This window comes from Triturus cristatus, chromosome 4_1 (assembly GCF_964204655.1).
Source record: "Triturus cristatus chromosome 4_1, aTriCri1.1, whole genome shotgun sequence".
Taxonomy (NCBI): domain Eukaryota; kingdom Metazoa; phylum Chordata; class Amphibia; order Caudata; family Salamandridae; genus Triturus; species Triturus cristatus.
Genome location: NC_140585.1, coordinates 1,132,808,413 through 1,132,823,422, shown reverse-complemented (window position 1 = coordinate 1,132,823,422; position 15,010 = coordinate 1,132,808,413). Strand labels below are relative to the sequence as shown.

General features: G+C 39.4%; 1 protein-coding gene across 1 annotated transcript in view; it reads left to right on the top strand.

Annotated features, from left to right (window-relative positions):
* Positions 1-15,010, top strand: part of LOC146856150 (V-type proton ATPase subunit S1-like) — a 296,718-nt gene that overhangs the window by 247,939 nt on the left and 33,769 nt on the right. The gene's annotated exons all lie outside the window — the stretch shown is intronic.

Genomic DNA, 15,010 nt, shown 5'->3' with positions numbered 1-15,010 from the left:
TCACAGCTCCAGGATGCACTGATTTGGGAAATGAACATCCAGAACTAGAAAAAAGATGTCTCTCTGGCTTAGAACCATCTTGGGAACCTGTTGTTTCATTCTACTCGGTTGATAAAATCAGTACATTTGAATTGGGTCAAAAGGAGACATTAGGGTCCGGATTTGGAGTTTGGTGGGCATGTATTCAGTCTGGGATATTTGTCAAGCTTGTAAAGTTCATTATGTTCTAGAGTACATGCAATAAGGTTGATGGGTTATCTGTTTCCATTGTGACCGAGGAACCTGTCTTTCCAGCTCTAAATCAGGCCATACGATTTCAATTTGCAATTTGCACTAAATAAATAGTAGCATTGAATTAAAATGAATTAGAAGCCATGTCGAGTCCTAGTATTGAGCAAGTAGGAGGATATCTGCTCAGATTGTAAATTGTGTTTTTGCTCTCGCCTAGATTGCACGTTTGAAAGAAAATCATAAAATAAGGAGATTTGTAAGGCATGCCTCTTAGCCCCGATTGTTCACCTTACTTAAAGGCATCAGAAAATGTTCATCCTCCAAGATAAATTCAACCCCATGCCTGCATCGACATACTGACGCCCACTCCTACCCATTTTTAAGGACTTGCTTAGCCTCACGGGATATGGCTCTGCCCTATGTATCTGGCACTTGAGTTCTCGTTGGTCGATTGTGGTTGTTATATAATTGGGAGTCCGTTCTTGAAGGTAGTATCGCCGTGATGCAGCAGTCCTCGCCCATCTCGCCTGGTACAGGAACTTAATCCCACACTGTTACTTGCCAACACTCCATGACCAAAATTAGGCAGGATTTTTGCATGTTCTAAAAGTGCTCATTGGTATGTTCCTGACTTCAATGGAAATGACTTCACACAAATTTCGACTCAAGAACGAGACTGCAGCAATTCACATTCTGCATCTCGGCTGAGCCTCAGGCTCAGCTTGATAGCTGATAGAAGCTTGCGCAACTATGCTGGCCTTCAAGACAGGGTGACCATATTCGATTGAAGGCTGGTAGGATGCCTTGTAAACAGCATAGGAATGTAAAGTGAAAGCAGTAGTATCATCAAAAGTGGTACCCTACCACCTAAATAGATAGGGTTAGCAAAAATGTTAGTAGGATCTAAAGCACTTTTAGTGTATTGTGGGCAGTGCTTAATTTGTGAAAGAATATGTGCACGACCCCAACATTTTGTTCTGAATCCAGCAGCTGGTGCTACTGAAGTCTGGGGTGCCGAGTACCAAGGCTTCATAGTCTTGATTCCACCTCATGCCTCTTTAGTCCACCATCAAACACTCTCTGCCTATTTACCTCAATATTGCAGGATCATTTACATCCCTTCTTTTGTGTTTTTCTGTCTTTCTCTATCTTCTTCTTTCTTCCTTTTTTGTTTCCATCAAAGTCTGTAGAGCAAAATAAGTGCTGGTCCTCAAAAATGAGTGCTGGTGGACGCCACCTGCTGCCACTGGTTTAAATTAAGCACCGATTGTGGTCCTTTTAGGTCGAGGCTAAGTTTGCACATACTGGAGTAAGTGATTTGGTGCTGGTGATACGGACTGCATTACACTCGTCCAGATGTGCCAGGGGCAAAGCTGCTGTTAATTCCACCGGAAGGCGGGTTTGAAGAAAATACAGACATTTTTCTGAGCACGTTTAGCTGGAAGGTTTTCTTGACTATTTTGTTCACTTATGGTTGAAGATGAGATTTGTGACTTAGTTCACAACTTGAATCCCTCTAGAATCATATTTTCAGAGTGCGAGACTAGATGGTATATAGATTTGCAGTTTTGCAAAGGCTCCTTGCCTTGACTGTCCAGTTGTCTGAATATGACACTTGAGGGTGCTTGTTCGCCTGAAATGGCCTATTTTCTCCCTCCTTTAATTGGTCAATTATTACAATCTGGCTTCTTAGTCCTGAATTTTTTATGAACTGTTTCAATAATTATAGCAGTAGAACCCGCCCTGTCGAATCCTTCTCAAGAGCTTTCACAAATTGGCAAAGCTCTACGAGAAAAATGCTACATTTCCCACTAGCTCTGTAAATTTGAATTAATTTCTCTCTGCAGACCCAGGAGGTTTCTCCCTTCTGGGTGCCATAAAAGGTGAGTAAGGAAATGGCTCCCTCAGACCTTGTCTGAAAAGGGTAAACTAGAGATGAACTTATAGTTAATAGTCCCGGGCGAAATTTAAATAACGCGGGCGTAATTTGTGAAAATTTGAGAAGTGTGCATTAAGTTTGTTAGATAAAATTTCTGAAATTGTGCCATTACACTATATTCCACACTTTTAAGCTGCAGTTTGCAGTAAAAATATAGCTTGGGAATAATGCAAAAACAATCAGACCGTTGAAAAAAGTTTGTCATGGCAATTGTTATTTACACTATTTTTTTTAACACAAAATGTGTCCTCACATCAAAAATTGACTTGAGGATGCCTTTCATACTAAAAATATAGTGCTAAATGACAGATTTGCATTTCATGTAGTTGTTGCGTGTACATTTGTGTAATTTTTCTGAAACGGCATATAATTACACCAATTGTACAAAACCCTAACTATTAGCAAAGCCTTAGGAATGAGCAAGGTTTTCTAATAAAAATGCAATGTATTTATTTATTGCCAAAAAGGAAGCAAGGGTCAGTATTTCTACAAGTGTCTTAAAGAGAACCTTGAGGCTTATGAGAAAAATTACACAAAAACGAGGAATATGTGACAATATCAAATTAATATCTCTTACATTTGTCAAATACTCTTAGGGTCCATTGTAAATGCAATTATATATGCTCGATAAAAAAAAAACACAGTCTGGACTTCTTGATGTGATGGATAAGGGTGTTCAAAGTTAAATACAAGTCTTATCTTTGCAAACTGTGTAAAGATGTATTCAGATCTTTGCAGGCTTGAAAAATGTTACAGGTTTACATTGGGTTTACATTGCAATATGAATGTCTTTAAAATATCGGTTTTGCAATGAGAAATATTGGTGGAAATTTAACTTGAGTGTGAACATGCTCTTGCAAATTATTTGAAAGAAATATTTAGGCAAACTTTTTTAGCAAAATTTGTGCATGCAGGCCAAGTTTTGCATCGTTGATATAAGTCTGTAACTTTTGTGAACAGTAAATCTGAGGATCTGGGTGTACTATACGATATAGCTGTGGAGCCTTATCATGGACTACACTCACAGATACTGTCCTGGGTACAGTCAGTATTGTTTACTTAACCTTAGCTCAACCCTAGGTAGCTGTGGATGTGGGCAGTTAGGCTTGGCAAAGGAAGTTAGGGGCATATTTACTAGAAAATGTCAGAGCTGTGCCAAATTCGGCAGCGCAGCGCTCTGACTTTTTCAAAACACAGAGATACGCCGTATTTACTACAATAAGGTGCACCCCTGTGTTTTCCCTAGCACTGGCGCTAAATTTAGCTGTCTAGCGCCAATGCAGGCACCCTTGCACCATAATGCAAGGGTGCCGACGTTGCAGGGAATGAAGGGAAGGGACACATTCCTGCACATAAACAATCCATAATGGATATTTGCTATTTCTAAGTGTGGTGCATTGTGCAGCACACATAAAAGTAGCACATCGTCAATATTTAATGATTGTTTATGTGTAAAAAGGGACACCTTCCTGCACTTAAACAATCAATGGCTTTTTGCTCTTACTATGTGTGCTGCAGAATGCGGCACACATAGAAAAAGCAAAAACGAAGAGAAATAAGAGCATGTCTCCTTGTGCACCATTCTAATGCCTGCCCTTGCATGGTATTAGTTTTTGGCGCTGCCACAGTTTACAACCTCCTTGTAAACTGCTCAGGGATGTTGTCACAAATGGCCCTTTAAATGCAGCTTCACCTTTGAAGCCTGGCTTTGGGCTTTCACCATGCGTGACCATCCTGGGAGAGGAGGTGACACCTCGCTCTGCAGCAACTGCCTTTGTTCCCATGCCTGGAAGTTGTTAACACGTCTCCCCAGGTGGTCAGAAACCGGTCTATGTGTCAGTGCTTTTGTGGGGCCCCTGGACTAGCTGGAGTGCAGGGTGGCAACTTTCTAAAAGTTGCTTAACTTTATTAGTGACTTTAAATCCAGCCTGGGCATAAGGTCCAGTTTAATGTCACAAGTAATTTGATACCTTACTGGACCCTGTTAGGTAGTCTCATTCAGGAGTTAGACGGGTTTAGGGGCCAACCGTTAAATCCTGTATTAGCCAATGGGGCTCTTAAAATTTTGCATAGCAAAATGGCAATTTAGAAGTATTGCTGCTAAGACATATTAAAAATCATATGTCTTAATGGTAAATGTTAATGTTAAAAATGACTTATAGAGTGCACGTACACCGGGTGGTTTCATGGCGCTGTAAAAGGCTCTGTATGCTACCAGTGGAAACATTAATTATAGACTTGTGCAAATAGCCATGCTTTGAGGGACTTCCTGAATTGCAGAAGGTCAGTGCAGGACCGGATCTCCACCGGAAGGGAGTTCCACAGTCTGGGGGCGAGTGTTGCAAATCTGCGGCCACCCTGTGTATATAGCTCCATGCCATAGGGTCTCATAGGCCTTCTTTAGGGGACACTTACATATATCCTTAAACAAAGTAGTGGCTTTGCCATGTGGTGTAATTGCAAAGTCAAACTAGCAGTGAAGAACACTGCCCAGTCAGACTGCAGCGGCAGGCTGGAGTGCATTTTGTCTCTGACACATGCAGGGTGGCACAAACAAAGCTGAAGCCCTGTGTGAACATTCTGAGTTACAATTACAGCTAGCAAATAACATTTGTGAAATAATGCATCCAACATTTAAAAATAATAAAATAAAGAAGAATACATTATGTATGACAGAAATTTACCAAGCAAAAAAATAAAATAATTAATAAAAAATATATAAACTACAGTCAGTCAGTCAAAGATCTTTATTCGGCTAAATTAGCCATAAAAGAGCAGTAAAAAACATTTGAATGACATATATATACATAGCAAAATTCATCTTTGACAAAATCAAAACACAGGAATCATTTTTTTGCAATGTTACGAAGCCGAACTGCAGAAGAAATAAACCTACAAATCATTAAACAAATAAATTCATCGTTTAGGAGAAGTAAATGGCGTAGCGCAGGTTGTCACTTTCTAATATTTAAAAATCTTAATAATGGTTTTAAAAAGGTACGTCTCGGGCCAGAATAAAATTTGCTAAAAAACATGAAATGTAAAGTGCTCTGTGCAGAAAGTGAATCACATGGACACATTTCTAGCTTAGTATCACAGTATACATCACATGGATACGACACCAGGAGATGAGCATTACCCATCCTGAATCTAATCAGGTAAAACATCTTGGTCTGATTAAAATAGAAGGAGAGATAAGGTTCGATTTTTGGGGAGCTAACTAATAGTGAGTGCTCTACAACCCTTTTTTTGCTTTCTCTTTGCTATCTCTTACTTGCGTCCAGTAAAAGAGACCATCCTTTTTCAGATTATTTTTTGAGATTGCAGAAATATCACCCGGTGTGCTGAAACAGTCCTCCAAACCCAGCATCCCTAGTTGTTCATGTATATAAGATAACCAGGGAATTACTTTTACAGAGTCTAGTTTCAAACAATCTAAAATGATATTACGGTTCAGGACTGGTTCCTCCTTAGCCCATATGTTGTGCCAGAGCTTCAGAGGAGCTAATTGAACATAAAAAGTCAACAGTGTTACACATAGTTCGTTGTGACACATAGTAGCTGGAGTGCTTTTCGGTAATGTCAATATGTGTTTTAACATCATATTTTCCGCTCTCTGAAGCCCCAAAGTTTTGGTAAAGCCCCATACTCCAGCACCATACAAAGCAATGGAACATGTCCGTGCTTTGTAAATGTCTATTATGCCTTTGATTGGGCGAGAGCCTAATTTTTTTGTGAATCTGAAGATGGCCTCGGCGTTTCTATTTTAATTTTCTAAAACAATGTTACAAACAATAGATAGCATTAAAATTAGAATTTAAAAAAATTAATTTTTTAGACATTTTTTAAAACATAAAAAGCATATAATTAAAAAACCAAATAGTACAATATATGCATATGATTTCTACACATATTCCAAAAGTGTAAATATATTTAAAATATCTAAATTATTTAAAATGATTTTAAATATTTAAACTTATTTTCGATTTTAGTTACAATTCTTAAAATAAATAACAAATATAACATTTAAAAAACATTTATCTATTTCAAATATTAAAAATCTAATTATAAACATTTTCAATAACATATTACTAATTAAAACAGTTAAAATGAACCAAACAAAGTACAATATAAATATAATACCAAATAATTCATACATCTTCCTACAAATTTTCCTTTAAAGTATTATTAATTAGAAAAAAACATAAAATCACATAAAATATTTGTATATAAAATAAATACATTTAAAAAAAATCAAAATCATATACAAATACATAAACATTTTTAAAAAGTACCCCAAAATACAAAATAGAATTGAATTAATTACTTTTGTTAAAGTGATTTAGGTATTACAATTACATATCAATGCATTTTTAACATTTTTTTAATTGTTTTTGACCTAGACACAAACTATCCATATATTAAATTAACATACTCCAAAAAATAAATAGATGAAAATACATGTTAAAATGTATTATAAAATTAAACTTACATTTCTAACTTAAAATAAACAAATCTTAAAAATAAAAACATTATTAAAATACAAAAACAATTTCACATTTAACATGCACACACACATATATATACAAATATTTGCAAAATATAAAATTATTACTAAATAAAACTATATTTTAAATATTAGAATTACTTTACAAATAAATATATAAACATAAAACTATTTCAGAATTAAATACAATAAATACATTTCAAACCTAACCCTATAATTGCACAAAGACAAACAAAAAAAAAACAAAATTATATACAATGTTTTAGTAAACAATATATTTTACAATTATATAAAAAAAGACTAAAAATTATATATTTACCTTTAATATTTATGTCCATTATATGTTTTGCATCACAATAGTCCTGCCCCTATATTTATGTTTCACAATATATTTTTTTGATACTCCTGTCCAAACACAACCAGTCCAAAGACACAGACACCTTGTGATCATATTTATCATACTCCAGATAGAATATTACATTTACATGGTTATTCAAACTTTGAGTTACCCAACACTATCAACACTTTATAATAATACAAACGAAGGTGTGTGAAATACTTCTTGTGTGGAGAAAATAAGGCTGTGCAAAATATTTCTCTTATTCTGTGGTAGGCGAAAGTGAATTGTAACGCAAAAAAGACAAATGGCAGTCAACTAGAAATCATGCTCACGAACTGTGAGCTGTTCTGTTGTGAGCAGTTAATGCAAGTTATATTGTAGCAAAACTACAGAGAGAACCAAATGAACCACATGAACTGCCTGGATTCATGGACAGCTAGGTAGCTCTTCCTAGATTTCATTTTGCCACAGAGAACTGGATTACATGATATGGCCAAATTCGCCCATTACTCTTGTTTGTCGGCATTGCTCATTTGGGTGCATTTATTGCCCAATTTCACTCTGCAAGTGAATTAAGAAAAACTTACAGATTTCACCTGTTTAAAAATTCATGAAGCAATTTCACTCAGAAGGTAAAAGCACAGTGGTGATGTTCAGTTGAAAAGCAGCACCCGCGGGAGATCAGCACAGTGGTGAGGGAGAATCACACAGGTGAGAAAGCAACACGGAGTGCGGGGGAGACATGGAGATTGATAGGGTTGTTGCACACAAGAGAAATCTTGTAACTCTGGGGAGACAGCACGATGGAGCACAGGGTGTTTGGCTATTTGGCAGGTGGGTAGAGATGGAAAACACATGCACTCTCATCGAGTGCTTTAGTAAAAAGCAAAAAGTTTAAATTTAAAAGAAGCAGTTTAAAAATAGAAACCAGCCAATCAGAGAGATGGGGAGGGACTAACACAAAATGGACAAGTTTGAACAAGGAAAGCCATTGAATAAGTTGCAAACAAACGAGAGGGACAATAATGCCAACCAATGAAAAGCAATGGGTGTTCTGCAATCCCTTGTAAATTCTTAGTAAGCCCACAATAAGGGGGCGATTATGATGTCGGGTGGACTTAAATGGACCGACCGACCTCCGGTCCCGCCTGCCTCATTAGGATGCAACTGAAAACTGTTCGGTCGCATTCCGACATTTCCTTATGGGATCATGCATTACGGCCGTAAACCGGGCATAATGCATGCTCCCATAGGGAAATGGGAGGTGTTGTTCATCCCTGCACCCCATGGCCGGCACCTTAGGTGCAGGGATTAACAGGGTCCACACAAACAAGGGGGCCCTGCTGGGGACCCCCCCCAAACATGCTTTCCGACATGGATTCCATGTCGGACATGGCCAGCATGGAAACCATGTTGGAAACCATGCATCATAAACCCAAGGGCAAAAAGGTCCTTTGGGATTATGAGCCCGTTCCTACTGGCTGACTGGCTTCTTGAGCCCGTCTGAAGCCAGTCAGAATGACCAGCCGGATTCACTTCTGACCGGCTGATACACAATCAGCCGGTCGGAATTGAAACTGACGATGGTGGTCGGAAAGCCTCTGACCTCCATCATAATAGGTCCCTTAGTGTTTTGCAACCAGTCAGCATGCGCTTCACCTACAAATGACTCACAAACCCTGGGAGAAAAATCCCAGGATGTCAGGCCCATTCGCTTTTTTTTCTATTTTCACAAACAAACTCCTGCTTTGGTAGTTAGTTTTTGGAAAACAAAATAAAATTCTGAGAAAAACATGGCAGCCAGGCAGGTGGAGATATCTAAATATTGCGGGTGGTCCTCCACCTACATGGCGGAGATCATCACCCCTGTCACCCTTGCCGGGCTGCTTTCTGTCTGCCAAACCTTTAATAAGATCCCTTGTCCTTAATTACTTTCAGTTCTCACCCACAGAAATGACAAGTTGCCATTAAAATTTTTTTTGCAAATTACAGATAGAATAGTTGAAGCTCCAGAGAGAGCAACATATATTAAATACTAAGTATTGACATTTGTTTGTCCTCTTTTCACCTTTCTTTTCATACCTTGGAGGCATTCTTTCACCTGATATTTTAATTTGACATTTTGCAGCTAATAGAAAACCAACTGCTTATCAATGAAAAGAAATCTGACATTTTCTCCCATGTCTAACTGCGAGAATGCATTACTGATGCTAAGATGCCTTATCCACTTAGTTATCAATTTGCACGGTCAGACTCTAGCTATAACATAGAGGGTCATTCCATAGAGCGAGCAAGGTATTGCCAGAAAACTGAAAAACAACAAAATAGTTTTGATGAACACCATCTAACATTCAAGAAAATGATGTGTACAACACTGTTTGTTAAAATGTACAACAAGAAATATGAAATATGCCACCTTGCCAACACGCTCTTCCAGGTGTGTGAGTTTGAGGCATTTTACTCCATGTAAGCATACTATCATGCTTACCTTCAGAAAAAGCATTTATTTGGGTATTTTTACAAGTAATACAAATAGGTTTTTATAGAAGTGAAGCAAACAATTGGCGATGCCAGTAAGTCTGACTTATGAATGAAAGTGCCTTTTGTGTCATTAATGAGTTAGGCACTCATCTACAGTGCGCCTCACCCCACAAGACCACTTGTTCTACACCATGAGACCATTACCGAATGCTTTTGTACATAATGCATCATTGTTTTACCATTACAAGATGTCCAAAATGTTAGTACTAAATGTGGCGGCCATGATAGACCTTTAAACCAGCAATACTTTACAATTCTTCTGCAAGATGGACACCCACTGCTTTATTTAGTTTTCGTATTGCAAGCTTATACCGGCCGTGCTTGGATGTCAGTATGTTTTCTTTATTCTACTAATTTATCTTGCATGTGTTGTGGGATTTGTGTGTGTTTTATTGCAGTTATGTCAGAGATTGAATGCAAGAATCAGGCAGTGGATGGATGAATGGATGTCATAGTGCAAAGTTGAGAGACGGAATGCATGTGTAACAACTCACTCAGGGACATATCATCAAGAAACGGCGTTAAAATTATCGCCGCTTTAGGGGCTGAAAACTGCCACTAAAGCGGTGATAATGGGCTTGATAATATGCCCTTGAGAATTTTCATAGAAGCCCATGTTCTGGTGTCAACATGGGCTTCTACTGGAATTCTCCAAGGCATATTATCAAGCCCATTATCGCCGCTTTAGCGGCAGTTTTCTGCCGCTAAAGCGGCAATAATGTTAACGCTGTGCTTGATAATATGCCCCTCAGTGCCTAAACCCAATAATGACACAAAAGCTCTTCCGTTCATAAGCTAGACTTAGCATTGTCAGTGCCAGTTTCTCTTCTGTATAATCCCCTTTCAAACCCCTATTTGTAGTACAAACTACATGCTTTTGTCAGATGGCAAACATGATGACAAAGGTTATAAAGTGCTGTTATAATTGGGTGAACATTTCAGTCAATCAAATACCATTCTAAACTCATAAAAATGCGGAAATTCACCAGTTATAGTTTCCTGAGCTAACTATAACTTGCATCACCGCCATGCACTGTTTATGGCCTCACATATTCGATCACTCATGACATATTCAATGACATCATTGATGACATCAACACATCATTATAAGAAGGCAAACCTATTGGCTTTGGCAAAGGGTGACCACATCAATATACAAGACATGCCTATTGGCTTTGTCAAGGGCTGACCACATCAATATGCATGGCAATCCTATTGGGTTTGTCAGGGGGTCACCTCATCATTAAAACATGCAAACCTATTGGCTTTGTCAATGGGTGACCACCCCAGTATGCAAGGCAAGCCTATTGACTTTGTCAAGAGGTCACCACATCATTATATGTAGACAAGCCCATTGGATTTGTCAAAGGGTGAACAAAACAATATGCTGGGCAAGCCTATTGGCTTTGTCAAGGGGTCACCACATTGTTAAATGAAAGAAACTCTAATAGCTTTGTCGAGGGATAACCAAATCAATATACAAAGCAATCCTATTGGCTTTGTCAAAGGTCCATCGCATCAATCGACAAGACAAGCCTATTGGCTTTTTCAAGGGGTCACCACATCATTATATAAAGGCAAACTAATTTGCTTTATCAAAGAATGACCACATCAGTATATAAGGCAAGCCTATTCACTTTGTCAAGGGGTCACAACAACGTTATATGGTCCTCCCATTGACCCTGGTTTGATCAATTCCTGCTGTGAGCAGTAGGCCCAGCCACAAATGTGGGATACCATTTTTATTAGGACAAGTGGGGTTACTCTGGGAGGTAGGTTACTCTGGGAGGTAGGAATTCTATGGAGCCATGCAGATTCTGGAAGTTTACCTCACAGAATGCACTGAAAATATGCGATTTTAGCCAAAGGTTGAGGTTTGCAGGGCATTTCAGGTTAGATACCTTTGTGGGTTCTATGTGCAGCACACCACCCTTGACTGCTCCAGGGTGTCTAGTTTTCAGAAATGTCTGGATTTGGTAGTTTTACTGGGTGGCCGCCCAACCCCTGCCCAAATACAACTGCTACCTCTGTTGTTGTTTTCGCCAGACAATCAGATCCTACCTTCTGATCTGCCAGTCCGACAGTTTTACTGTATCTCTAAATATACATACATTTTGAACCTTAATTGTTAAAAAAACTACTGAACACAGTTACACTAAAATGCAAAAAGCATATTTTCAAGTTAAATATCTAGCTTTCTGCAAAATTTGGTGTAATTCCAGTCAAGAATTTGTGCTGTGTCCCTGTTCAATTTTCCTGTTGAAACTGCGTTTTGTGTTCCTCTTTTTCTCTGTCCTCTCACCAGATTACCCCAAAATGTTAAAGGAAGGTGCTGAGTTGGCTAAAGGCCTTATTATGAGTTTGGCGGTGATGGAGTGGGCCGCCATGCAGTGACCCGCTCCCACATGGCCAAACCCATAATAGGACCACCTGCCGGATTCTGACCTGCAGGAACTGAGGGTGCATACATACAGGGGGGCACACCATGTGCCCCTTTGCATGCATCCCCTGGGGCTTTATACTTGACTCATTTTTATTTCATCACAGTGAGCTTATCTTCTTGAAAAAATTAGTTGTCAAGACGAAAGCATCCCAAGACCTGCTAGACCAGCTTAACCTTTTTTCATAGAGAAAATGAAGACTATCAGGAACAGTATCCTGTCTCCTTGTCCTCCTCACTGTCTAGAGTTCATGGGAGAAACTAATGATAATGAATTAACTATTCCAAAGACAATCTAACCAACAGTAGGGAAAGCGTTGGACTTCAGAGAGGTTAGAACTAATGTTTTCACTTCAGTTTAACCAACTGAGGGAAAAGCATTGAACACTAGAGAGGTTAGATTTACTATTCCCACTCCAATCTAAGCAACAGTATGGAAACCATGGAACTTCAGAAGGGTTAGATTTACTATTGATAAATATCAAAGGGAGAGAGAGGAAAGGTACTGGAGCTAGTTCACTTCCCCGGGTATAATATATATGTATCAAGGAGAACTAGCTATGGGGTGGGTGCTCCTAGCGTATGTTTATTCTATGAAAAACACATTTTGGTTTTTAGAAGGCCCTCACTCACCAACCTAGTTGGTGACATGCTTCATCATCGGGCCCCACCCAAGGCACCAAGTGCACCTTGAGTGTGCTACGACGCCGGGATACAGCGGAGTCGATTTTGTGCCGTGAAAGTGCGGTGAAAGTGGGTGAGTGAATGTTAAAAAACTGTCCAATGGGTCCCACGAAACAAAAAGGACTATTTTAATGTATGGGCCCTTGACAGTAATTAAAAACGAGAGACGGATATCTTAGGAGGTCTAAAGTAACTCTGATATCCTAATCGGTCAACATGTTTCAGCCATACTCTCTTTAGTGGGATGGCCTTATGTGTAGTGCAAGTTAAGTGGTGGTCTAGTAAAGTATTTTTAAAAGACCAACTATGTGGCGCACGCGCTAAGGTGCGTTATGTGATAGAGGATATAAATTACTATCTCTGGTACTTCTAATTAGATTTTTGTCATTTTAGTGTAATTTTGTTATTTAAATCTTACTCTATTTTTCTAATTCCGCTTGGTATTTTATGGTATGGTGTTTCGGCTTTAATACTGTTTAGGTATAACATACATAGCATTGTCCTAAGTTAAGCTTGTCTGTTCTGTGCCATAGCTACCAGGGGGATTAAACTCAGGTTAATTTAGTAACTATTTAGGGTGCACCCTGACTAGAGTTGTGATTATTGCTTTAGGTGGGCAGCCACCCACTCCAAATAACAATCCAATATCTTACAAGTTAAAATATCCAGGGCTGGTACTAGTAAAGGTAATTATTGATGGCTGCCTTAGACACTGATACTAATGGTCTTAAGTAGGCCTGGGCTAAAAATCCGTTCCGCTCGTGGAAATTGCGATAATTTGACATTTTCGTGTTCCGCGGAGAGCGCGAAAATGTAAAAATTTCCGCAATCCGCATTTTCCCGGAAATTTTTTGCTTGCTCGCGCTGTAAAATAATACATTCTCACGTGCGCGCGATCGCCTTACCTGAATCCCCGCGTTCGCCGACAAGTTTTCCCGATCCGGTCGCGTTCTCCACGAAATGTTGGATTGTTGGTAGCCATTTGCGCTGTCTCGCGACAGTTCGCGCCCGCAGTAACGTCATTCGTCGCGTGATCACGTCTTTCTTCTCGCGATCATGCACCGCAAAACAAGTGAAAACAAGATGGCCGCGCCCGCGAGCAACCGCATGGGTAAGTTGGCGAGCCGCGAGCACGCAGAAAATACCGCGAACGGGCGGGAAAAAAACTTCCGCATCTTCGCGATATTTCCGCGTATTTGCGGAGATTTTTTAACATTTTCGCGATAATTTGCAAAAGTGAATTTCGCAAATTCCGCCCACCTCTAGTCTTAAGAGGCCTCTAATTGTGAAATGACTGCCAAGCAGACAGTAATTTCTTAAAGCATTGACAGGAACCTCTGTCACAACGGTTCCAGTCAATGCTTTTCCCAGTTTACTGCAAGGTTCTGTAAACATGATGAAGTCCTGCAGCAAACTGTCTTATTGTTTATTTTCAAAAAGAAGATTCTGAAGCGGGATTTTTATTTGAAAATAAAAAATAAAATGCCTTCCCTTGCCTTAATCCGTTGGGCCATCGGAGCAGTTTGGCCACGGCGGAGACGGAGTTGTCTCTGCCATGATCAAAATATGGTCCGCCCGCTTTAAATTCGACAGATGGACCATAATGTTGGTAGTAAGCACACTGCAACACAGTTGCAACAGAGTATGCTCACTGCCAAAAGTTAATTTGGGCCATAAGTGCTTTGCTGACTAGAGGAATAGTTATGGTCTAATAACTAAATTGATGACTTTGGAAATTAGCACCCTGGATTCTAATCCCGGCTTTGGGATTTGACCAAAAAGCTTTGGGTTCTAGAAACTCAGTTTTATCTCCCAGATTGCCTCAACAAAAGATGTGTGAGGCACATATGTTAAAACGAATTGTGAAATCTCTATTTGTGCTGAAACACGCATTGTTCATGGTACTCAACAAAACTGTGTGAGCTCGACAACGAGGCCGCTTCCTTGATTCAACTAGACTCCATCTTTGAAACCGTGTTATGTCTTGTGTTCCTTGTGCTATACGTAGGGAGACGTGTATATCTGGTATGTTCTGCGTGTCACCCTTGAGTTGAGTGAATGATGATAATCTGGAGAGTGGGAGCGGTCTGCCCGCGTCTTGAATCAGGAAGCGGAAGGAAGTCAGGCTCCATGGGGCATCTGTATGGTGCAACGTGTTCTTTTGTACATCCTGCACTTACGTTAATAAATGGCTGTCTGTTCTGCATTAGCCTCAGATAATCTTGAGCCCCACCTATTTAAGAGCTCCTCCTGTCCAGGACTGAGGCAAGATTACAATTCTCTTTGGTCTAAAAAAATGCTGAAAACTAACAAGGACTTTTCAGTAAA